The following is a 23838-nucleotide window of genomic DNA, read 5'->3' as shown; positions in this document are numbered from 1 at the left end:
CTTTCTTCTTCCCAGAATTCTTTTAGTCTGGTCATCCTGCCTAAACTTCCTGCCTGGTTATTGGCCAATCAGCATTTTATTAAACTAATTTGAATGACAAATCTTTACAGTGTACAAAGGTAGTATCCTACAGCATTTCCCCTTTTTTCTTTCTTTTCAAAACAAAAACTTTGAATCTTATCTCCTTTGTTTAGCTTTTTAAAAGTCATTATCCACAAAACCTTGTAACCAACACTCTAAACAAAGACAAACATCCATAATTCATTTTTGATAATGTGGCAGTAGTTTTTTAAGGTACTTCCTGTTGACTGGGGACTCTGATAATCATACGGTGACCCAAAGAAAATTTGGGATTATGGTCAAGTACTGACTGGAGTATTCTGTGAGGCTGGATAATCTCAGCCAATACTGTTGAGGTTGTTCTGAATTCAGAAGAAACTGTAACAGAGGTATTCTGAACCATTGGATCATCTGGGTCATCTGTTGCCATTGGAGATTTTTCAGGGAGTCTTCCTTGATCAAACCTTATTTTTCTTAACCAAGAATGAATCCATAGCCTCATGGCTCCTCGTTGGGGACTAGAACTCCAATCTCCCACAAGACAGGGAGCCTAGGAACTGGTTGAATCGCCTTACTCTGGGTTGCTGGTGACTCTTTCTTTCCTCACTTGGCCATATCACTTGTCACCCTGCAATTTTGGTTTCCCCTATCTGTTTCTTCCCTACAACTAATCCACTAAATCATGTTTTCTGATGAGTGTAGACTATATTGTACTCATGTCTAATCTCAGGACTTGATATACTACCTGGCATATACTACTGGTTGGATGAATAAAGACAGCTTCTGGTGCACTGATCACAATAAGTCTTGGCATTTCAATAGAACTATTTAATAAAATTTCCAACAAGCTATTCATAAAATGTACCCCAAACTGTTTTCTAGACCTGCAATTTTTGGCACAGATCATTAACAACTATATTTCCAGTCAACTATCCCTGAGAAATGTTGGTACTCTTGAGGGATTTTTCCTTGAAAATAGGAGATTGGGCTTGAGCTCCCACTGCCCCCTGGGTAATTAATTATTCAAGCATCACCTAGTGTCTCTGAGGTGAAGAGACTGGCTCAATCTCGATCAGTTCCAACTTCAGACCTTTCCCAAGAGCAGACTTTGAAGATGGGACTGAAAAACTGTTGGCCATGGCATACAAGTAAGAAGGTGTGCTACTTGAGGGTTGCAATTGCCTTGTTTATTTGCTTGTTTGTTATTGATCAAACCCAGGGCCTTAAAAAACTGCAAGACAAGGGCTCCATCCCTGAGCCATATCCTCAAACCTATTAATTGTCTATGGTTGCTAGGACAAATCATTGAAAACTTGATAACTAATACAAATTTATCTTATAGTTTCACAGCTTAGAATTCTAGATGGGGGGGTCACAGAATATATATCAACGTGTTGGTTTTCCTTTCCAGGGTCTCTAGAACAGAATCTGTGCCCAGGTCTTTCCCAGGGGCCACTGGAGGAATACCCCTGCCTCTTAATCTCTTTTCTATCTTCAAAGTCAACAACCGTGCTTCACCACCTCCTGTTCTGACTCTCTTTTGTTACCTCCCTCTTCTTCTTTCAAAGATTTCTGTGATTTCACCGGGCCCACTTAAATAATCTAGAATCACCTTCCTTGATTCTTCCCCTTTTTCATATCATACAACCTATCATGGTCCCTAGAATTGTAGCATGCACATCTTTGAAGAGAGCATAGTTATGCCATAGCCACAGGGAGGGCACAGAGTGAAGGGGGGGGGAATCATGGGATGAGGGAAACAGCCCTGCTCACTGTGATTTGGAGCTGTAGACCTGGCCCTACTCATGCATGCACTAGCTTGTGAGTTTGAACCAGCACTTGTTTTTGAGTATGAACTAGCCATGCGACATCGCTACAGCTCACTATGTTCCTCTTCCTCCCGGGGGGGGGGGTAATGTGGGAGTTAAATGCTTTTTAATTAATGAAGCAGTACTTGGCCCAGAACAGGTAATTCATGAAAGAAGAGCAGCAAAAAGTTATCTTGTTGGACCGGTGGGAGCCAGGGGAGGGATAAAAGAGAACACGGACAGAAAGGTAAACAGAATTCATGCTGTGAATAGCCTTGGATGCCAACTTTTATTTCATAGGCCATGAAATGTTATCAAAAGCAAAGGTTGGAAAAAGTGAGTGGCTTGAGCATTTTCCAAGCCAAGAAGAATGCTGGGTGAATTTAAATGAGTAGCTTTGGCTTGCAGAGTCCCTAGGGACAGGTAGGCTAGGCCCCTCACATCTAGATTTCACATTTTAAGTCAATAAGATGAAAATAAATCCCTCAATTCTGTTGCTGCCAGTGGTGAACAGCATGGTGCCCGCTAAGCACTTGGTTCATGTTCACACATAATTTTAATTCTCCCTTAACTCGAGATTCATGGATTTTCAATTTACCAACATCTGGAACAGTAAGAGCCTTGGAAAAGCCATCCTGGGAACTTGCCACTTACACAGTGGGGCCTCAGTAAACATTCGTTATCAAAAACCCCAAGCCTAAGAAAAGGAGGATTTGGAAGGCGAAGCCAATTCTTTTGAAGTGGAACATCATTTGAAGAGTTTGGCTGTGACAGATTGTAAAGTGTATTCTGCAAATGAACAGTTGGTGAAAATCATCAGCTAAGGTTAGCAAGACGTCCAGGGGAGGGGGCGTAAGTCAAAGTGTGCTTGAAGGGGGTGCTCTGGCTTTATGCTTGTTTTGTCAAGATTAAACACACACACACACACACACACACACACACACACACGCACGCACGCGCACACACACACACACATTAAGGCAAGTTCTAGTTGGAATTATCATGTAATCTCCTTGAGTACTCAAAGAGATCTCTGATTTGTACCATGACAATGCCATCAAACATTCCTAATTCACTTTTTTTTTCTGAGACAGGGTTTCTCTGTGTAGCCCTGGCTGTCTAGGAACTTGCTTTGTAGACCAGGCTGGCCTCAAACTCAGAGGTCTGCCTGCCTCTGCCTCTTAAAGACTGGGATTAAAGGCATGTTTCACCAACCACCCAGATCCTAATTAACAAGATCAAGATATTATTTTGTAAATCCTGCTGCTGTTCAGGTACTTGTATGCAAACCAATAAGTTGTTATAGTGAAAAGAATAGTTTCCCTTTCCTTTTTTTAAATGTCTTTCTTTGAAAATTGCATACAGGTATAAGACACATTGATTACTTTATTTCATTTTCTTTCCACTTCTACTAAAGCCCCTCTTCTTCCCAAAGGCACCCCTCCAATTTTCATGACTTTTGTCTATTTGTGTGTTCATTTTGTCACCTGCTGACTTTATATTAGGGTTACATGGGTAAACAAGGTCAGGAGGGCTACTTAATGGAACATGGAGGACTTACAGGACTACACCACAGAGGAAAGCAAATCCCTTCTTCCAGCAACCAAGAGCCCCGTAGGAGGGATGGACCTCATGAGCGCCTCCCTAGTTCCTGATGTTGACAGCCTCCATACAGGTCCAGTACAGATGCCCACAGCTGCAAGGGCCTGTGTGTGATGGCCTGTGTGTGATGGCCACAGAACTCATTCTCTGGAGCCCACAGTCTCTCCACTGACTCTTCCTTACTGTAGCCGGAGCCTTAGCGAGGGGTTGATACAAATGCCCTGTTAAGGCTGAGCACTCAGCTGTCACGTCTCCCAGCATTTTGACAACTAGGAGTCTCTGTATGAACTGCTACCCACTGCAAAAAAGATGCTGCTCTGACCAAAACTGAGAGCAGCACTAATCTCTAGGTATGAACATAAATATTTAGGAAGTAGTTTGATATCCTATACGTTTAGCAAAAGAATATAATAGGTTCCACCCTGGGGCCTATGACTTTCTCAGTCACAAACTTTTTTTTCTGCCTAAAAAGAAAGTTTTAATTTTAATATAGTAAAGTTGCATATAACAAAACATATATCAAACAAGAATCATAGTTAAAACATGTAGTCCATTTGTATTTGACAAATTAAAGAAAATACTCTATCATCTATCCTATCTTTGTGAGTCTAAAGTTTAAGATCTATCTTTTATCATAACTAAGGAAAACTTTAATTATGGTTGTCTAATCTTCATCTCCATCAAAGACCCCAGGAGGATATAATATTACCTAAGTTAGCAGGAAGTACATTGTAAGAAACTTCCAAAACTCTAGAATTGACAGAGACATCTTGCTGCCTGGACAGTTACCCAAAGTTCTTCTGTACTGTTGGGACATTTGTCTTCAGCCTAAAGGCCCAGAGCATGTCTGGCAGACACTTTCATGAAGTCGGAACCCCGAAGGACTGTCTCACTTTCTTTAGGCAACATTAGCAGTCATTTTTCTGTGGCTAGGTTAACAGGTATGAAATACCTCCAGCGGGGCAGGCCTGAAGTTCAGTCGGAAAGCTGAAGTTGGTTACCCCTACCTTAATCATGCCACTATTGTCCTAATGCGCTTATCTTGGGTTGTGGTCTGAGGCTCCAAATCAACCCAAGCAGATACAAGAGGTTACCGCAAGGCAAGATTTAATGCAGGGAAGCACAAAAGAAGGGGGCGGAGGGGGGGAGCTGATCAATCAGGCCGCAGAACAGACTCGGGAGCTAAACTACAGCCCCAGTGCAAGCTGAAGTAAGTATTTAAGCAGGAAACTCACAAACAGTTGTTGCCAAGTTACAGCTACAATTTCCACCAATCAGGATTTAAAGTTTGAGGCTTCCTTCAATGTTCTACCATAGTCAACCAATATACAATGCAAGGCTTTCAGTCCAGCCAATGAGATTCACTTGTTCTTTCTGTTGCTAGGAATAGCCACAATGTGTCTAGGGAACTAAAACTGCATAACAACTGTTTAAGGCCAAGGTAGATGAACTATCGAAAGGTTCTTAGCTCCTTTAGGGCCTGGGAACTTGAACTTTGTTTCACCCTTCAGGTAAGATGGAGTCTGACGTCAAAAGGGCAGTACTTAGGGCAAGGTGCTTTTGCCTGTTCCCAACATGTGTCTGGAAGATTGATTTTGTAGCCTTCAGGGTTCACAAATCAGTAAAGACTATTAATGATCCCCTCCACCCACCAGGGCAGCCTTCATAACAACAACAACATCTAGCTCTATGAAAGCTAACCACTAGAGAGGAAGTTCCCAACTCAGTTAACACTTGATTTCACCATGTCCTACAACCAAGGTGTGTGTTGTATGCAGGATCTAGTTCTGGTGGGTACCCAAGAGCAGTGGCTACATCCTGTATTGCTGTGGGGACTCTGAGGTCTGCCTGAACAATTCATGGGGAGGTAGCCCACATCTGGTACTGATATTCCCATCTGATAACTCTGGGAGCAGAGTCATCCACCTACCCAGAGCGTGTCTTTTAAAACTCTGAAATGAATACTTTTTAATCAAGTACTGCCCCAGATTACAGACTATTAAGTGCAAATGATGCTTCTTGCACCAGTCTTTCCACAAAATGAGTTCCAAGTTCCTGACTTAGAACAGCCACCAAAGACTCAATCGCGGTCCACAATGTCATTGTTTCTCCAGAAAGTTCCCATTAACTTTTTTTGCTTGCTTGTGAGCAAAGGGCAAGGGAAACAGTAGAACTCTCTGAACTGGTTCTTGGTGGGTATTATCTCATTCAAACTTCAGAGAAGACCCTGGAGAGCAACTCTGGGACCCTTTCAATGAACTGCAAAGACATTAATTTCCCTCCAACAGTCCTTCATCCAGCAAGTGGCAGAACTAGAATTTGGGACTAGCCTTCTCAGTCCTCAGCTGATGTCAAACACTGGAAATGTGCAATCAAGATCAGAGGAACTTCCCTGGGGAATGGCTGCAGCAGAGGCCAGAGCTCTCAGAGGGTCCTGAAACCGTGCTGCTAATCGTGTGACCGTGTTAAAGAAAGCACCACCAAACTAGACATTAGTCACCTTTTGGCTCTAAAAAAAGAAACCAAGAGAGATTTCAGCCGATAAAAACCCAGACTGCAACTGAAAGCTTGTCAGATAATTATCGAAACCACAACCATGACATTATGTCCTCTAAATACCTTTATCCTCACAGTCTATGAGATTGCTATTATCCTCCCATGTCATAGATGAAGAACCAAGGACACAGCGAGGGCACAGAGTAAATGGCAGAGCTATGAATCTTCCCAGAAGCGCACTATTGCCGTAATGGAGATTTGGACTCATAAAACGTCCATGAAATACAGAACTACACTCTTAGGAGAGACATGGTGGGACTCACATTTATAAAGAGTCTTCCACTGCTTGATTGTGTACTGCTTCATAGGGGTTGTTTCAATTTGCCTTCTATTGCTGTGATAAACATATACAAAAGCATCTTTGGGAAGAAAAGGTTTATTTGGCTTCTATGTCTTGATCACAGTTCATTATGAAGGGAAGTCATGGCAGGAACCAGGAGACAGGAGCTGAAGCGAAGGCCATCAGAATGCTTCTTACTGGCTTGTTCCCCGTGGCTTACTCAGCCTGCTTTCTTATATAACTCAGGAGCACCTGCCCATGGGTAACACTACCATAAAAAAAATGTCCACACAGCCTTGTGTACAGGCCAATCTGATGGAAGCAATTCCTCAAGTGAAATTCCTTTATCCCAAATAAGTTTAGCTTGTAACTGGAAAAAAAAAAACTAACCAGCACAGGGTTGCAACTGAAACTATAACCAAAGACATTGTGTTTCCAGAAAAATCTCAGAGAAACATTTGCACATTTGCAAGCAACAGCGGCAGCCATGGAGTAGGATCAAAAGGGAAGGATGGGAAGCAGTTAGCTAGAATATTGGAGATAAAGTTCTTCTCCCAGAACATGGAGATACGACAGGAGTCTAGACCATGTGAACATTAGGGGTGATGACATTCTTAGAAACCATGGAGACTGAAATCATGGTGGGCACAACAGCATATGAAGTTGCTCATTCCACTTCAATCAGAACATGAATCACTTCCAGGCCCACCTTTTATAAACTGACATCGTCTAAACTAGGGACATCCACTGTCTCTAAAATTCAGTGTTGCTGTTCTTGTAGGAACACTTCCAATTAAAAAAAAGTGCATGAAAAAAATCTTTAATCTTTTATCCATAGAAATAATGATAATTAACATGTATACAGAGCTTGACATTTACAAAAAAAAGTTTATATCTTACACGTTTATACCTCAGTTGAGTCTGTTAACATATCCTGGGGATATATTAATCTTACTGTACAAATTCTCTCATTCATTCAGCAAATACATATAGAGCCCTTTCCCTGAGAGAGTCTTGAATATAGTTAAGTAATCAAAATGGCCATTACCTTTGCTTTCTCAGGGCTACAATATGGTAAATAGGACATTGATTAAGAAGTGAGCATGTGCTCATGGGAAGGAGAAATGGTTCTCAAAGCTATAGAAGACAGCCATTGGGAACTGGGAGAACTTGCCACAGGAAATGCCTCGTTAGACAGGCCAAGACCCACTGAGGGACACAGTCTGAAAGAGAGCACCAAGAAAGTGAATGTGAGCAGCACTCTATGGACAACTGAGAGCTGATGTAAACGCCATCCTGTCAGCAGAGTCTTTTCTTGCGCTATTTCTAATGCCTTGCTCACTTACTGTTCTCAATGCTGTGAAATCCTGACAGAAGCAGGTTACAGAAGGAAGGATGTCTTGGTTTGCTTCCTATTGCTGGGACCAAAACCTACTTGGAAGGGAAAGGGTTTACTGCAGCTTATGGTTTAGAGTCCCTTGCTGAGGGAACTCGGGGGAGGGACTCAAGGTACCAACCTAGAGGCAGGAACTGAAGCAAATACCATTGAAAACACTGCTCAGTGGCTTGTTACACATTCCTTGCTCAGCCTGCTTTCCAATACAACTGAGGACCACCTGCCAGGAATGTCAGTGCCCACAAGGGGCCAGCTCTTCCCACATCAGTCAAGAAAATAACCCACAGACTGGCCTACAGACCAAACTAATGGAGGCAATACCCCAAATGATGACTCTAACTTATGTCAACTTGACCAAAAAAGTAAGCAACCAGCTACAAATGGTTGCCTTTGGCTCACAGTTCAGGAGATGTAGTTCATCTTGAGGGAGAGGTATGGAAACCGAGGCAGCTTCATTCAGAATGGCAGGAGCATGCGACAGTAGCTCCTCACAGTTTGAAAAACATAAAGAGAGATAGACCAAAATCAGGATGGGCTATCACATTCAAGATTCACTCCCAACAACTCATTTCTGCCAGGTTGGTCACACATCCCTAAGGCTCTACAACCTCCCTGTCATCTGGTACTAGGTGTTCAAGTCCATGAGCCTGTGGGGAAATTTTCCTAATCAAACTATAAGAAGGGTATCTTAGTTAGGGTTTCTACTGCTGCAGGTTGAGGCGAAAAGGCTTTTCTCAGCTTACACTTCCACGTTGCTGTTCATCACTGAAGAAAGCCAGGACAGGAACTCAAACAGGGCAGGAACCTGAAGCTAGGAAGTGAAGCAGAGACCATGGAGGGGAGCTGCTTAACAACTTACTTCCCCTGGTTTGCTCAGCCCGCTTTCTCATAGAACCCAGGACTACCAATCCAGGGACAGCAGTACCCACCATGAGCTGAACCATCCCCTACTGATCATTAATTGAGAAAATGCCTTACAGCTGGATCTCATGGAGGCATTTCCTCAACTGAGGCTCCTTCCTCTCTGATGCCTCTCTAGCTTGTGTCAAGTTGACACACAAAATCAGCCACTTCAGAAGGTAATTGTTAGACTGAGGCAGGAAAAATCATTTGAGCCCAGAAAACTCAGGGCCAGCCTGAGCAACATAGACCGATTTTATCCCATGTCGTAGAATCCCTATATCTAAAATAAAATAAGATTGCAAGCACCTTTTCTCTCATTTGCCTGTTCCTATTTTCCACACATCAATTACCATCCGCCGTGCTGTATGAGGGTTTTTAATTGGTTGTATCTACTCGTGCGTTCAGCACATATTGAACAGAGAGTTCTCAAAAGGAGAAACGCAAATGGAAGATAAGCCGCTTTTTAAATGTGTTCAAATTATTCAACATCATTAGACATCAGGGAAATGAAAATTAAAACTACTTGGAACTCCCCCACCCTACCCATCGATGCCTGAGGCAGGTGGGAAAGCTGGCCCTGAGGTCATAGGAGTGGGAGAGCTGTCCCTGCCCCTCATCACCTGCAGCACCTGGGAGAATGGCTCTCTGCCAGGCATGGGCAACACAGCAGAGCTGGCCTTGAAGGTGTAGGTGTGGGAGAACCAACCCTGAGGACAGGAGAGCAGGAGAACAAGCCCTGCCCCTTGCTCATCACTGCAGGGGATAAATGAGGCAGGGCAATGCAGGAGAGCTCACCCTGGCAGCCAGGACAAGGGAGAGCTGGCAGGCTGATCCACCCTGTAACTACCCAGGCCCCAAAACAGGATTATGTGTTGACCCAACCCATCTGTGATCTGATGGAGCGTGTGAACGGACCCGGTCCTACAGACCCAGAACTGCAACATCTCCACAAGACAGGGTAACAACGGGATAACCAAGAGGAAACCCAGTGAGGGCCCAGCATCAATAGTGTAGCAGAAACCAGAGGCCTCGAAACAGACCAAAGAGTTTGCAGTGAACACTTGCAAGTAAAGATAGATGGATGAAAGGCTTTACTGTGTGACTCACTGTGTCACAGTGAGGCTTCCAGGATGACATTGATTTTTCCTTCTCTTTTTTCTTCTTTTTTTTCTTTAAAAGTGTATTTTATTTTTGGTGGGGGGAGGCTGCAAGGGCAGAGGGCAGATATGAAGGGACAGGGAAATGAATGGGATGGAGATAGGTGATGTAAAAGACACAAAGAATAAACAAAAAGAAGTTTTTTTTTTAAAAAAAAAACTATTTTGAGGTTCTAGCTTACTGCAGTCAAAATGACAACAAATGCTGGCAAGGATGTGAAAAAGGGGGCTTCCTTATTTACTGTTGATGGGAGTGTAAACCAGTGTAGCCAGTATGGAAATCAGTGTGGAGGTTTCTCCAAAAAGCTATAGATATAGTTATCATGTGACTGAGAAATACCGTGTGTGTGTGTGTGTGTGTGTGTGTGTGTGTGTGTGTGTGTAAGCCAAAGAATTCCATATCCTGTGACAGAGATACTTGCACACCCACGTTTATTGCTGCTCTATTCACAATAAACAGGACATGTAATCGACTAGATGTCCCTCGATTGATTAATAGATAACGAAACTTCGGCACCTTTACACAATGGAATTTCCACTTTGCTTTAAAGAAAAATGAAATAAAATAGAGTAAGCCAGAGAGTGTTATGCTGGGTTCAGTAACCCAGACTTCAAAAGACAAACATTGCATGCTCTCTGGCATGTGCAGACCTGAGCTTCAGAATTTTCGATTTCTGTGTTTGAGCAGGAGTGAACTCTTTGTAGGGCCTTTTCAAAAGCCCACGGCTGAAGACGTCACAGGTCTTAGGGTGGAATCTGCTATCATTGCTTTCATTACACAGATAACAGACAAACTGCTTCCTAAGTATGCATTTTAATACCCCTAGACCAGTGCTGCTCTCATGTATTTAATACAGAAAAATTATACTGGTCAAAATGCTGAAAATGAATGATTATGAAATGCTCCTCTTTAGATGCGTTTCATCGTGATGCCTACGTGAAAGGCTCACTTCAGGACTAGACAACTGAATATGTACAGTGTGCTTAGACTGGAGGCCCAGGAAACCCTGTAAAAGGCTGTCATTCTGATTATCTGACATTGGTACCATCTCCCACCCAACTTTGTTTCTTTCTTCTCCTAATGGCCTTGGACTTGCTTCCTGCTGAGTAACCGTTGAAGCTGCTATATTCTAAATTGCTGATACGGGTTATACCTTACCTTGAATCTACAGTCTTGTAACCCTTCTGTTCAAATGCCAAGTTATTCTTCCCTGTAATACAATGTCCTACTTAACTCCCCTTTCTTCCTAAAGGATAATGGGGAGGTATTTAATCATGTTCCTATATAAAAGCTCATCTACTAAAAAGGTTCATGAAAAATCCTTGATGGGGAGCCAGAGCAAGGCCTGAAGTAATCTTGAAAGTAGGGCTAAGGGACAAAAATTATTCGAGGCACCCATTGTCTTTTGGACTTCCTAATGTCAGGTTCTAGAATGGATACATGATCTTGGAGCATATAAGGATATAACTCAAGGCAAGCTACTGCTTTTTCAAAAATTTCCCAAAGAGCTTGGGAGACGGTTCCCTGGGGGAAAATGCTTGCCTCACAAGCCTGTCAATGTGAGTCTGACTCACAGAACCCATGTGAAAGGTTGAATATGGTGGTGCACATCAGTAGTACCAACACTCAGTTGTGATATGAGAGGCAGAGACAAGATAACTGCATGGAAGGTCGGCCAGCAGGAAGTATGTATTCCATAGGGTAGAAATAGTAAGAGAGATGTTGCCTTAACAAGGTGGAAGGAGACAATCAGTCCCCAAAATTTGTTCTCTGACCTCTTTACACACACACACACACACACATACACACACACACACACACACACACACACACACACAACCCACCAAGGTCAAAAGGCAGCTGGTAAAACCACAACCTGATAGGCTTATGACAAGATCTATCTTGATGTCAACCTAAATAAGGAGCTAGATAACTCTGATTTACAGCAACCAAAGAATTAACAGTGACCAGATCAACCAATAGAGCCACACCATGAACTACCATAGCCCGATGTGTGGCTAGTCTGAGGAAGACTTCTGGAGTTGTGTTCACATTTAATTTGCTATAAACTGCCTATGAGGAAGAGAATTGACACCCATAGCAACGTTTATTTGCAAGAATGAGCCATCTGTGGGAGTGAAGATCTTCCGCTCACTAACTAGAATTCTAGAATAGATGGACCAAGAGCAGACTTGTGGGGAGACCTAAATTTTGGAAAGGACCATTTAGGACGTAAAGTGCCATCTTCCTGTAATACACCACAGATAGCCTGAGATTTGCGAGGAGGCTAGCCAGCGTCAAGGAGGCTACAGGTCTTGCATAGCAAAAGGCGTCTCCTCCTGACAAGTGTTTAATTTGGCCTTGTAGAGTGTGTGAAGTGCAGGCATTTAATTTGTTTGACAGAAGCAAGCCCAGAGCACCTTGTGTAATATGGTGCCACACGGCTTCAGGACTCCTATCACATGCATAGTCCGGGTGTCTGTACTAAAAAAGTCTCAAGCTGAAAGTTTGACAACACAGATCTGTTTTAATTAAAATGCACAATCATTTCCCTTCTGCGCCCAGTACAGGGGCATGAAAGAGAGGACCACTCACACTGGGTCTAAGGAGCTGTCACTATTCCCTGTAAGAGGAAAAGGCGCCTCGTGCAGGTAGGTAGTCTTTGGGTGGGTCCTAGGCTCTCTGATATCTTCCACATTTTGTAGCATTTTCTTTCCTCCATCAGTGCTGGCCATCTGCCCCCACACCGATTATCTCTGACTGAGCAATGACGATCTAGGATAGCACTTACATACTGTCATGTCTGAACAAAGTGGAATGAGAAACTCTACCAAATCCTTCACTTTAGCTTCTTGTGCGTTAGTATGCAGCTGCTCGTAAATCCTCCACATCTGTCAGGCTTCTTCTGCCTTGGGTGTGTTAAAGTGACCATTTTTTAAAAAAGAAGGCAAACATGCCCGGGAATTCTACCACTCCCTACTACCTACTTAAGCGGGGGTCACTGTTTGTTCCAAAGAGAAAGTTGCTGTCTGCTTCTCAGCGGAGAGTGAAGGATGGCTCAGTGGACTAGAACCCCCTTGACATCTGGATTGTCTCTCTCTGCTGCGAACGGTTTCCTTTTCCTCACAACAGCCTACTTTCCTTTTCCTTTCTTCTCTTGTCACCGTCCCTCTGTCCTCTCTACACTCTATAGTGTGTGTGTGTGTGTGTGTGTGTGTGTGTGTGTGTGTTACTCAATATATACTTCTTCTGCCCCAGGACCTTTCAAGGAGACATGTCCATCATGTCCATAGTGAAAAACTTCCTTCAGGACTGGCTCTGCTTCCTAAGCCTCTTCCACTAGTTCCTCTGATCCTGCAGTCATTTAACAGATATTTATTGAAATATTGTATCTTTTATTTCTTTTCAATTAATAACTTTGATTATAATATTCAATCACATTGTGGGAAAGACATTTGTTTATCTTAACATATTTCTCTCTGCAATTCTTTTATGTGTACAATGCATTGTGATGATGTTCACATCATTACATTATTATTATTATTATTAATTACTTGTATTACCCTTCCAACAATTCTTTTTTTATTATTTCTTTATTTCTAACTCCTTCTAATTCCCAGCTAGACCTCTTCCTACTTCCAAGTATAGTTTGACTCTCTGAGTTTTAATTAAGGCTGCTGTGTGAGTGCGGAGGTAGTCTGGCTCTAGGATGCACATCCCTAGACATTAATCTACATTTCTGCCTCAGCAATCTGATGCCTGGGATGGAGTTCAAATGGCTAGAGCAAGCAGTCAAAAGCCTGCTTCTGTAAGCTCCAGGTCACTCATTTTACAAACCCTGTATCCCGGTGACCACCACACATACCAGGCACAATGAGACCCTGCCTTTTAAGACAATGACCAGCTGTCCTTACGTTTGGCAGGACTCCCTTGTTCTAGAAGAGATGGCACTGCCCTCGTGTGCTTAGGCTCCTTCCACAAAATATTACAGGGTAAATTTGAAAGTAGGAAGATATATTTGCTCACCATCAGAGGCTGGTAGTTTGAGGCCAGGATCTAGTATGGTCTGTTCTGGTGTGGGATCTTCATGGCAGCAGTCAGCCTACAGCTCAGGGTGTCTACACCGACTTTCAGAGCTTCCTTTCAGTAGCTATGACAAAATTCCTGGCAAAATCAACTTAGGGAGAAAAAGATGATCTCAGCTCACAGTTCTAGGTAACAGTCAATCATAGTTGGGGAGTCAACGAAGCAGAAACTCAGCGGATTTGGCTTGGATCTAGAAATAACCCTTTGGATCATGAGTCCTCTGAAAATTCATGAGTCTCTATCCTAGAAAAATATATTGCAGCACACAATTTTGTATATAATTTTAAGGACTTACTAGCCATTTAAAAGGGAAGCACGGAACAGACAAGTCTCTCTCTCTCTCTCTCTCTCTCTCTCTCTCTCTCTGTCTCTGTCTCTCTCTCTCTCTCTCTCTCTCTCTCTCTCTCTCTCACACACACACACACACACACACACACATACACTCCAAATCAGTATCTGAAGTGGCAATATTACAGCACAAAGGTAAGGCTTGCCTAAGTTTCTAAGCTAAACACAAACTACAAAGGAAGATACACGTTAACAGACAACAGGTGTTGATGAGGATGTAGAACACTGAAACCCTTACAGACAGCTTGTGGGAACAGAATTGAAACAGTTACAGACTGCTGGTGGGAACAGAAGTTGAGCAGCCACTACAGAAAGCAGGATGGGTTTCCCTAAGAAAACTGAAAGTGGAGCTACGCCATACTTCCCAACGCTCCGGGGACTGATCTAACTGGGGCAGTGAGGAATGAAGAAATTATAGACACACAGATACACATATACAAAAACAATGGGACACAGACACACATATACAAAAGAGATCCGGACTCTCTAATGGAGAAGCCACCGAACCCTAGAAGCTCAGCCTTTTTATTATATGCGGCTGGACTGGGAGGTGGGGATATAGCATACAGCTGAATGAGGAGGCAGACTTTGCGAATCTTGGTCGGAGCAGTTCTCAGACCATCAACACCCTGGAGGAAAAGTTATGGTGGACATTTTCAGCACACATTGTCAATATCACACTAGACCCAGAGCAAGGTTTTGCCACCTTTTTGAACCTCACCTGGGGAAGGCTTTGCCATTCCCATGGGTCTGAGGCATAGCTGTGACCATGACAACAAAAACCATTAACTCAGGATTTTACTTACTCCCTATAGAGCTACCATGTAATCCAGCAATTCTGCTATTGGGTTTGTAGTCAAAAGAAATGGGATCAATGTATCATGTGGATCCCTACACCTGTTCATTGCAGCATTGCCTACAATGTCCAAACAAAGAATCAATGTAAGTGTCCCTAACTAATTAACACGTAAAGAATGCAGATGTATGTATGTAAAGGGGGAAACCCTGTCCTTTGTGACAATGTGGCTGAACCTGGAGGGTGTTAAATTAAGCGAGCACCATCGGGCACATGACAGTAAATACTATGCTCTCTCATATGTGAAATGTTTAAAAGTCAAACTCACAAACAGAGAGGAGAATGGTGGCTACCAGGAACTAGTGTTGGGCACTAGGGAAATGTCTGTCAAATGGTATACTATTTCACTTAGAAGGAATAAAATCAAAAGATCTATTATACATTGTAATGACAAACGTTAGCTATAGTCATCTGGAAATCACTAACAGTGTAAGATAATACATATGTCAATTTAGCTTCATACAGTCATTTCACAATGCCTACATACTTCAAAACATCATGTGGTAAGCCATAAGCATTAATATACACAATTTTCATTTGTCAATTCTGAAGGAAGCAAATGTCTATGACGCATGGTTGCACTGGGCTGAGCTCCCATGAGAACGGGCTTGGTGATTAGTGGCAATGAGGGGATGTCAGGCTCTGTGCTTGGCTTTCTGAGAACAAGTTTAAGAGTGAGAGAAGAAAACAGCTTCTGACAAAGCACCAAAGGCGCATGCTCAGAATACCCAAGAGGAGCAGTCTGGAGCTCAGCTGTACACATATGTTGGGCAAACGAAAATGCTGAGCCAGAGTTGGCATGACATGATTGGGGGAGTGACCTAGGAGCACCAGTCCAATGCATCTCTGAGGGCTGTAGCTTCAGTGGAGTAGATCTCTCTCTCTCTCTCTCTCTCTCTCTCTCTCTCTCTCTCTCTCTCTCTCTGTCTCTTAAGAAAAACTCCCCAGCAAAATCTTTCCCTTTATTTTTTCTTCTTTCAAAAACATGTAGCCTATCAAAAATAACATCCTCTATAAACTTGTCTCCTTGTAATAAAATAAAGATCATGGTAAGAGAAATTCTGTATTTTTTTTTTCTGAGAGGACCCAACGAAAGAAAGCAGGTGTGGACGTGGTCAGCAGTACAGCACTTGTCTGGCATGTGAAAGTCTTGGAGTTCATTCCCTGGTGTCATAATAAAGGCACAAAAAAACTTTGTAAACTGAGACTTGGTAGACAGTGTTAACAAAACTGTTATGAAAGGCAAGTTGTCTCTAGTGGCAGAGACAATCACACACACACACACACACACACACACACACACACACACACACACACACATTGAATCTATAGAACAGCCAGAGAGACCTTTGCACAATGTACATCAAATTATGTCCTCTTTGCCTTAAAACCCATTAGTATATTCCCTCTCATTAAAAAAATAAAATAAAAATAAAAATGAGTGTTTCCCTGGCATTCAAAGCTGTACATGATCTGGGTAGGTAACCTGTCTCTCTTGATTTTCCTGTTTCCTTCACTTCAAATAGCCCAGCCATGGTACCCTACCTCCCACCGTCTCCTCTTATGGCCTTGACACTGGACTGCTAACTACTGGGTACATCCCTGACGCTGGGGCACAGTAGTCTCATTCTTAACATTCAGCTCTCAGTAGCACATCAAGGTGCCCTAGTCCCCAAGTGTCTCTTCAAGACTGTTTATTATTGTCACAGATACTTTCAAGCTCTGACCTAGTCCTGGATTCTTACTGATCGTCATAGTTCATGGCCATCCTCCCTTGGGAATGAGGTCCACCAAGAAGAGACCCACGTGGTCTTTATAGCCATCATATCCAACAGCCTCTGAAATGGTGTCTACACCTGACTACACAACTTCATTTTAATAGTGATAACGTTGGTATTTGAGCAGAAAGCTTAGCGGAGTAGAAAGAAGGCACTGGGTTAGGACCAATGTAGTTTCTTGGGCCCTATCCCAGAGTCACAAATTAGAATCTCTAGAAAATATGGCTCATGTACACAGATTTTTATAAACACTTTAGAAGGATAAAAATTCTGACTCAGGTGGCCTCAAAATACACTTCTTCCACAATGGGTTTTTAAAACTGAATTCTAGATCTATATTATTTCTTAAGGTTTTCACAGGACCAATTATTATGGTAGCAAAACTCTTAGCCTAGTCTCAGACTTACTTAAGCATAAATAGCAAGAGATGGCCTTCTCTGCATAGCCTTTCTGGCATGGGCCCACGTTGGACGCCACTCTGCAGTAAAAGGAGAGGCGAGTCGCTTCCTGCCACCCAGCCACCAGCCATTGGGCTAGCTTATATCTCTAAATAATTACACAGAAACTGTATTCATTTAAACACTGCCTGGCCCATTAGTTATAGCCTCTTATTGGCTTACTCTCATATCTTGATTCAACCCATTTTTAATAATATGTATGTTAACACAAGCTCGTGACTTACTGGGAAAGAGTCAGCATGTCTGACCTGGCAGCTTCATGGCAGGTGTCTCTCTGTCTCTGCCTCCTTTCTCCCAGCATTCTGTTCTGTCTACTCCGCCTATCTAAGCTGCTGTCCTATCAAAAGGCCAAGGCAGTCTCTTTATTTAACCAATGAAAGCAACACATAGAAAGAAGACCCTCCTACACCAGACCTATGCCCCAAGGCAGTCATGTGAAGGCCTATCTTACATGGAGGTGATCAAATCAAATTGAGAAAATAGGATCCCTTTAGTATTTCCATCTCTGTAGCCATTCTTAGGCACTGGGAACATGGATGTAGTTCAGTTTTTCCATGCCACAATGTTATATAATGTGGCAACCATGTATAATGAGTTTTACTTTAAAAATTACTGTTCGGGCTGGGGAGACAGCTCCATGGTTAAGAACACTCGCAGCTATTTCAGAGGATGCTGGTTCAAGTCCCAGAACCCACATGGAAGCCAGTAATAACCTGTCAGTCTAGTTCCAGCAGATCCATCATCCTTTTCTGGCACCGGGCCCACACATGGTGCACAGACATGTATGCAAAAGAAACATACACATTAGATAAATACATTTTTTTAAGTTTAAAAATAACTCTGAAGCTGGGCAGTGGTGGCACACACCTTTAATCTCAGCACTCAGGAGGCAGAGGCAAGCAGATCTCCTGAGTTCAAGGCCAGCCTCGTCTATAAGAGCTAGTTTCAGGATAGACTCTAAAACTACAGAGAAACCCTGTCTTGTAAATCAAAAATAAATAAATAAATAAATAAATAAATAAATAAATAACCCTGGATATATTTCAGATTTGAATAATAGCAATTTTTCTCAGTACATTCAAAAACTGAAGCAAGTAATAGAATTATCTGTAGAATCTCACTGGAGACTGGTCTAGAAACTCAGAGGGCCAGCATACCAATTGACCAGTCACAATAATAGCAAACATAAATAGAGCTTTGACTCAACTCAGATCAAGCACATCACACATCATCTTATTTAATAGTCTCTTTACCTAAGTAGGGCTCATGATTTCTCTGTTACAGGTAAAAACTTGCCAGGAATAGGAATGTAGTTCAGTAGAACAGGGCTTGCCTCAAATGCCTGGGGTTCTCGGTTTGATCCTCAGGACCACAAAAAAAGAACAAAACATTAATAACTTATCCATATGGATAAGTGTATATATGTGTGTGTGTGTGTGTGTGTGTGTGTGTGTGTGTGTATGAATAAGTTTTATATATATATATGAATAAGATAAATATATATAGATAAGATATATACATACACATATGCATATATACATATTTTATATATATATATATATATAGAGAGAGAGAGAGACCCTAACAGCTGATCCTCTCTGGATCTTCTTGGGTTGTTTTATTGGGGGGTCATCCACTCTCCCTCAGACCAATGGCTTCTCCTTTTGGATGTAACACCTCTGATCATGCCACTTATCCTATTAGCATTTTCAGTTTCACGCCTTGACAATGCTTTGGAATATATCTAATCCCATACACTCTGCTGATTTAGTAATCCAATTCTTAAGACCTGGGGGATGTTTCTTTCTGACATCTCTGACTTCCCATAATAATCAACTAATATCTTAAAACACTTTTCCTGTCTGATGACAAAAAGCTTGGAGTTTATAGTTGTGGCATTTCTAATCTAAATAGAGCTCCACAGGTATGCCCATGGAATGTGATGTGTGGTTTGGAACCAATACTCATGATTGTGAAGATTATTTTAACTCTTGACCCAATCACCTGCAGTGTTCACGATTCTACCCTCTTCTGTGTCACTGTGAATTTTATTCAATGAAATATCTAGTCCTTTTGCAAGTGAAGATAAAAATATTAAGCTGTACAAAATGAATTGCAGATAGCATATCAGGAGAGGTCTTGTGAGTAAAGTAGCATGAGAACCATAATTCAGTCACTAGAATTGACCTCAGGTTCACTACACATAAAAGATGCCCTACACTTGCCTTGGCATCCTCTGAGATGCCACATAAAAGGCAATATACTTAGGTCAGCATCACCTCTTTTGGGTACCATTTTAGGAACATGCTTACCAGTATCAGTCATTATCTTATAACCAACAACATTGATAAAGGAATGAGTATTCTGTAAAAAAAATAATAAGTATATGTGATACAATGCATATGTGATAGAATTTCAGAACTGGAACAAACAAAACAAATATGGTGTGATAAATACTATCGTGGAAAGTGGTGTGAGAAGCCATGAAGAAGACACATGCATGCACACACACACACACACACACACACACACACACTTGAGACAAGAAATTAAGAGTGACTTCCTATAGGAGGGCCATCAGAGTTTAAAACTCAGGGGAAAAGTTAACTAGTTGGATAAGGAGACAAAGGAGAAGCCATCACAAACTATGGCCACAAAGAACTCTAAGGCCAAGTTAGTGACTGGTTTCCAAGTGAAAACAGATGCTCAATTAAGGGCCATGCCCTCAAAGTCTTCTACATCAGCGTAGACTCTCATTATCTTTCTTGCCTTGAGGAGCCTACAGTTATTCATCCATCCCAGTTACCTGGTTTTCATTAGTGGGGACATTGTATTTTCCATACTTCAATGTTATAGATGTATATCAAGAAGAGGGAGTATGTCTCATCATCTCACTGCACCTTCTGCAATCTAGAAGCATTCTTTTTGTGTGTGTGTGTGTGTTTCAGATTTATCTACTTTTTTGGTTTGTTTGTTTTATTTTTTTTTCTTTTTTTTGTAATTTTATTAAATTATAAAAAGTTTCCATTTACGCCCCTCCTCCCAACGCCCTCCCACTCCCCCCCTCCCTCTCCTCCTCCCTCTTTGTCCCCTAGGGAAGTCAGGGTCTCCTGCCCTGTGGGAAGTCCAAGTTCCTCCCCCCTCACTCCAGGTCCAGGAAGGTGAGCATCCAAACAGACTGGATCCCAAAAATCCAGTATATGCAGAGGAAACCAGTCCCAGTGTCATTGTCAATGGCTTCTCGGAAAGACTGCAGGCCAGCCACATTCAGAAAATCCGGCCACATTCAGAGAATCTGGTTGGATCACATGCTCGTTCAGTCACGGTCCATCTGGCCTTGGTAAACTCTCATTAGATCCGACCCCTTGTATCAGTGGGTGATAGTATCCCTCGCAGTCCTTCGTCATTTTCTTCCTCCTTTTGCTCCTCGTTTGGATCTTGGGGGGCTCAGTTCCGTGCTCCAACGCGGGCCTCCATCTGTATCGTCATCCAACGCCAGATGAGGGATCTATGGTGATAAGCAAAATATTCATCAGTATGGTCACGGGCCAAGGCCGGTTCAGGCACCCCCTCCTCTGTCCAGAGAACAATCTGGGGATCTCTCCTTGGACCTGGGATCCCATATATAATCAAGTTTCCTGTAAACTCTAATATTAGAAGCATTCTTGATGAGTTGAAAGGGGGCAGCAATGATGCATGCTGAAAAGTTGCAGAGAAGGAACACCGCGGAGGGTGACTCTAGGTAAAATGGCACACACATCTTAAGGGATCTGAAAAACTGGATGCAAGGTCATATTTGTACTGTGTCCTCTCTGCTCCAAGCTGCCAGAACATGCCAAGGTGTCTTTTGATAAAATAAACAAAATGTGAATGGAAAAGTCTAAGTCACAGTTGTCATCTGTGTGATCAGTTCCAAGGATGGATTATGACTTTAGAGTCCTTTATTTAGGCTCCTGCATCTGCAGGGTGGTGTTGATTTTATGCATAGTTTTCTTGATCAGGTCAAGGTAGAGGAGCTTTCTAGGACATATACAATTGTGCCACACCATCATGGTCTGATTGTTTTATTTCTCTAACCAGTTGGGAAATATATAAGTGGAATGGAAAGTTGATTAGATGGCAAATGGAAAAAAGATGGGAAATTGATTAGAATTTCCATGACAAGTCAGCCAACTTAATGAAGAATGGCTGTGGGGGGCGGGTACATGAGTAAGCGTGTCACAATTTACTAATGATGCCCGGTCACAGATGAAGGTTATGATGATGGGAAATCATGGAGGCTCTATCAGCTATTGATAATTGTTATCATCTTTAATGTTTCTGAAAGTTTGGGGGTACAGTCTAAACATGAATCACCAGTACAACCGGTACACATAGAACATTTGCAAAAGGTTGTGAGTGGAAAAATATGTAAGGTAAGATATATGGACAGCAGTAGCTGACTTCTACAGTTCGTCTAAGTGGGCACACATGACACCGCCTAGTGAAGGCACAGATGATGATCAACTTTAGGACGCCTCCTAAGGATCATCAGGTCTCCTTTATATCTTGGCAGCTAAGTATTACTAAGCACTGCAGTGTGTCCTCAACTTACTTTTTTTTTCTTTTTGGTACTTTATAAATTATATCATATGTATACTTCCTTTCATGCCTGCTTTATTTTGATTAATATTAGATTTTTTTAAGATGGCTCCATTATCCTGCACATAGCTGTAGCTCATTCTTTTTTCACTCTTGAACAATATTTGACAGTGGGACTAACCATTGTACTTACCCCTTTCACCTAGTAATGGTTATTTGTGTGGCTAACAACGTCTAACTACTTGAAATATTGATAAATGCTCTTTCTTGGGTGATGTTGGTTTTTGTTTGTTATTTGTGACACTGACTCGTTCTGTAACCAAGGTAACCACGATCCTGCTGCCTCTGCCTCAAAGTGTTGGGATTACAGGCAAGACCCAGGGCATCCAGCTCAATGTTGCGGTGACTTCCCATGACACATTTCTTAAATCATACCTTTCTACTGACAGGTGTACAGACCAGAGAGTAATCTCTGGGTTATAAGATGTTCTTACTTTTAGCATTCGTTAATAATACCAAATGGTCTCCCATAGTAATTGCATCAATCTCGTAGCCACTGCAAGTACAAAAACGCGAACTAGTACATAGGCTCTCTCACTAACAGTTGGTTTTGGCGTCTGATCATTTTAGCCATCCTACTGTGCGTGTGTTATTTTATTGTGGTTTAAATTTGTATCTCCTAAGGAGTAATGGGCATGTTTAGTTTGCATTTTTAATGACACAAATAGCCTCCTTTCTGAGGTATATGTCCAAGTCTCTGGAATATTTGCCAAATGTACCACATTTTATCATTTTTTAGTATTCTAGCCATGTGATTTTATCTGTTACATCTTTCATAAATATCTTCTATTGGTGGTTTCTGTCCCATTTTCCTAATGACGTCTTCAGAGACAAAGAGGTTCTTAGTTTTATGTAGTTCATAATATCGATATTTATTGTTAGAGCTGTGTCCCTTTGCCTGGTTTCCCTAGCCCAAGCTTATCATGATATTAACCTGGTCCCTGCTAGAATCCACACAGCCTTATCTTTCACTTTCAGATCTGCTTGAGGTGAAGGAAAGAATGAGTAAAGAAATTTGCTTATTTGAGTCTGAGAGGACAAGTTGTATCAACTCATTTTTTTAAGTGATAGTCAACTGACCCTTCTGGAAAGAACCACTAGGAAGGAAGGGTCTTCTTTGCTTTAGTGGAGTGCCTACATATCCTGGTCATCTTCTGGCATGTTCGTTTAGGTGAAACCTAAACTGCATTGATATGTATGCTCTCTAAATCTGGTGGGATGAGCCATTCTGCTCTTCTTCACTAAGTGTCCTGAATACTCACTGCTATTCGTGTTAACATAGGCAACTAGAATAATCTTCCCAAACTCCATTTTCAAAATACTCTTTGAATTTTTATAGGGAATGCAAATCTACATAAATCTACAGAATATTCAGGAGAGAACAGCAAATTTATACTATAGTACTGCATGACTAAAGCAATGACTTATGTCTCTTCTATTGTGGCATTTTTCTTACACGTTTATTCCGAGCTCATTCTTCAGTGGTTCATACTTTTATCTTGTAAAGACCTTTATTTAAATTTTGAATTGACAGGTAATAGGGGCTGAGATCTAGAAATGCAGCGCTTTAGGCTGTTTGTTTGCTTTTTCATTGGAGCATGTCTCCGCTGATCTCATAACTTACCTGTTCAGCCAAGTCCTTCTTGTGTATTCTGGATTTTTTTTCTATACTTGATAACATAATAGACAAATGAGTTATACTCTTCTTTTATAAAACTTATACATTTTATTGCTATAAATCCCTTGCTTCAATAGACAGGAAGATCAGCACCGTTAAGATCAGCACCTTAGCCAGAATGAGTTAGGATTAACATCTAGCCGGGATTAGCATATTAGTGAGGCTTAGTACAAAGGGAATAGAAGGAGTGATAGTGGATAATCTTGTGTTCTCAATCTCACAGTGTTTTA

General features: G+C 41.9%; 1 long non-coding RNA gene across 5 annotated transcripts in view; it reads right to left on the bottom strand.

Annotated features, from left to right (window-relative positions):
• LOC125412393 (uncharacterized) overlaps positions 1-23838 on the bottom strand; it is a 116846-nt gene that overhangs the window by 56909 nt on the left and 36099 nt on the right. The window contains exon 2 of one of the 5 annotated variants that reach the window (XR_015737557.1): positions 13790-13940. The exons of the other annotated variants lie outside the window; for them this stretch is intronic. This is a non-coding gene — a long non-coding RNA (uncharacterized LOC125412393). The remainder of the gene's footprint in view (positions 1-13789; positions 13941-23838) is intronic. 5 annotated transcript variants of the gene reach the window in all.

Source organism: Myodes glareolus, chromosome 3 (assembly GCF_982192425.1).
Source record: "Myodes glareolus chromosome 3, mMyoGla1.1, whole genome shotgun sequence".
Classification (NCBI taxonomy): domain Eukaryota; kingdom Metazoa; phylum Chordata; class Mammalia; order Rodentia; family Cricetidae; genus Myodes; species Myodes glareolus.
This window is presented reverse-complemented; position numbering and strand designations above follow the sequence as displayed.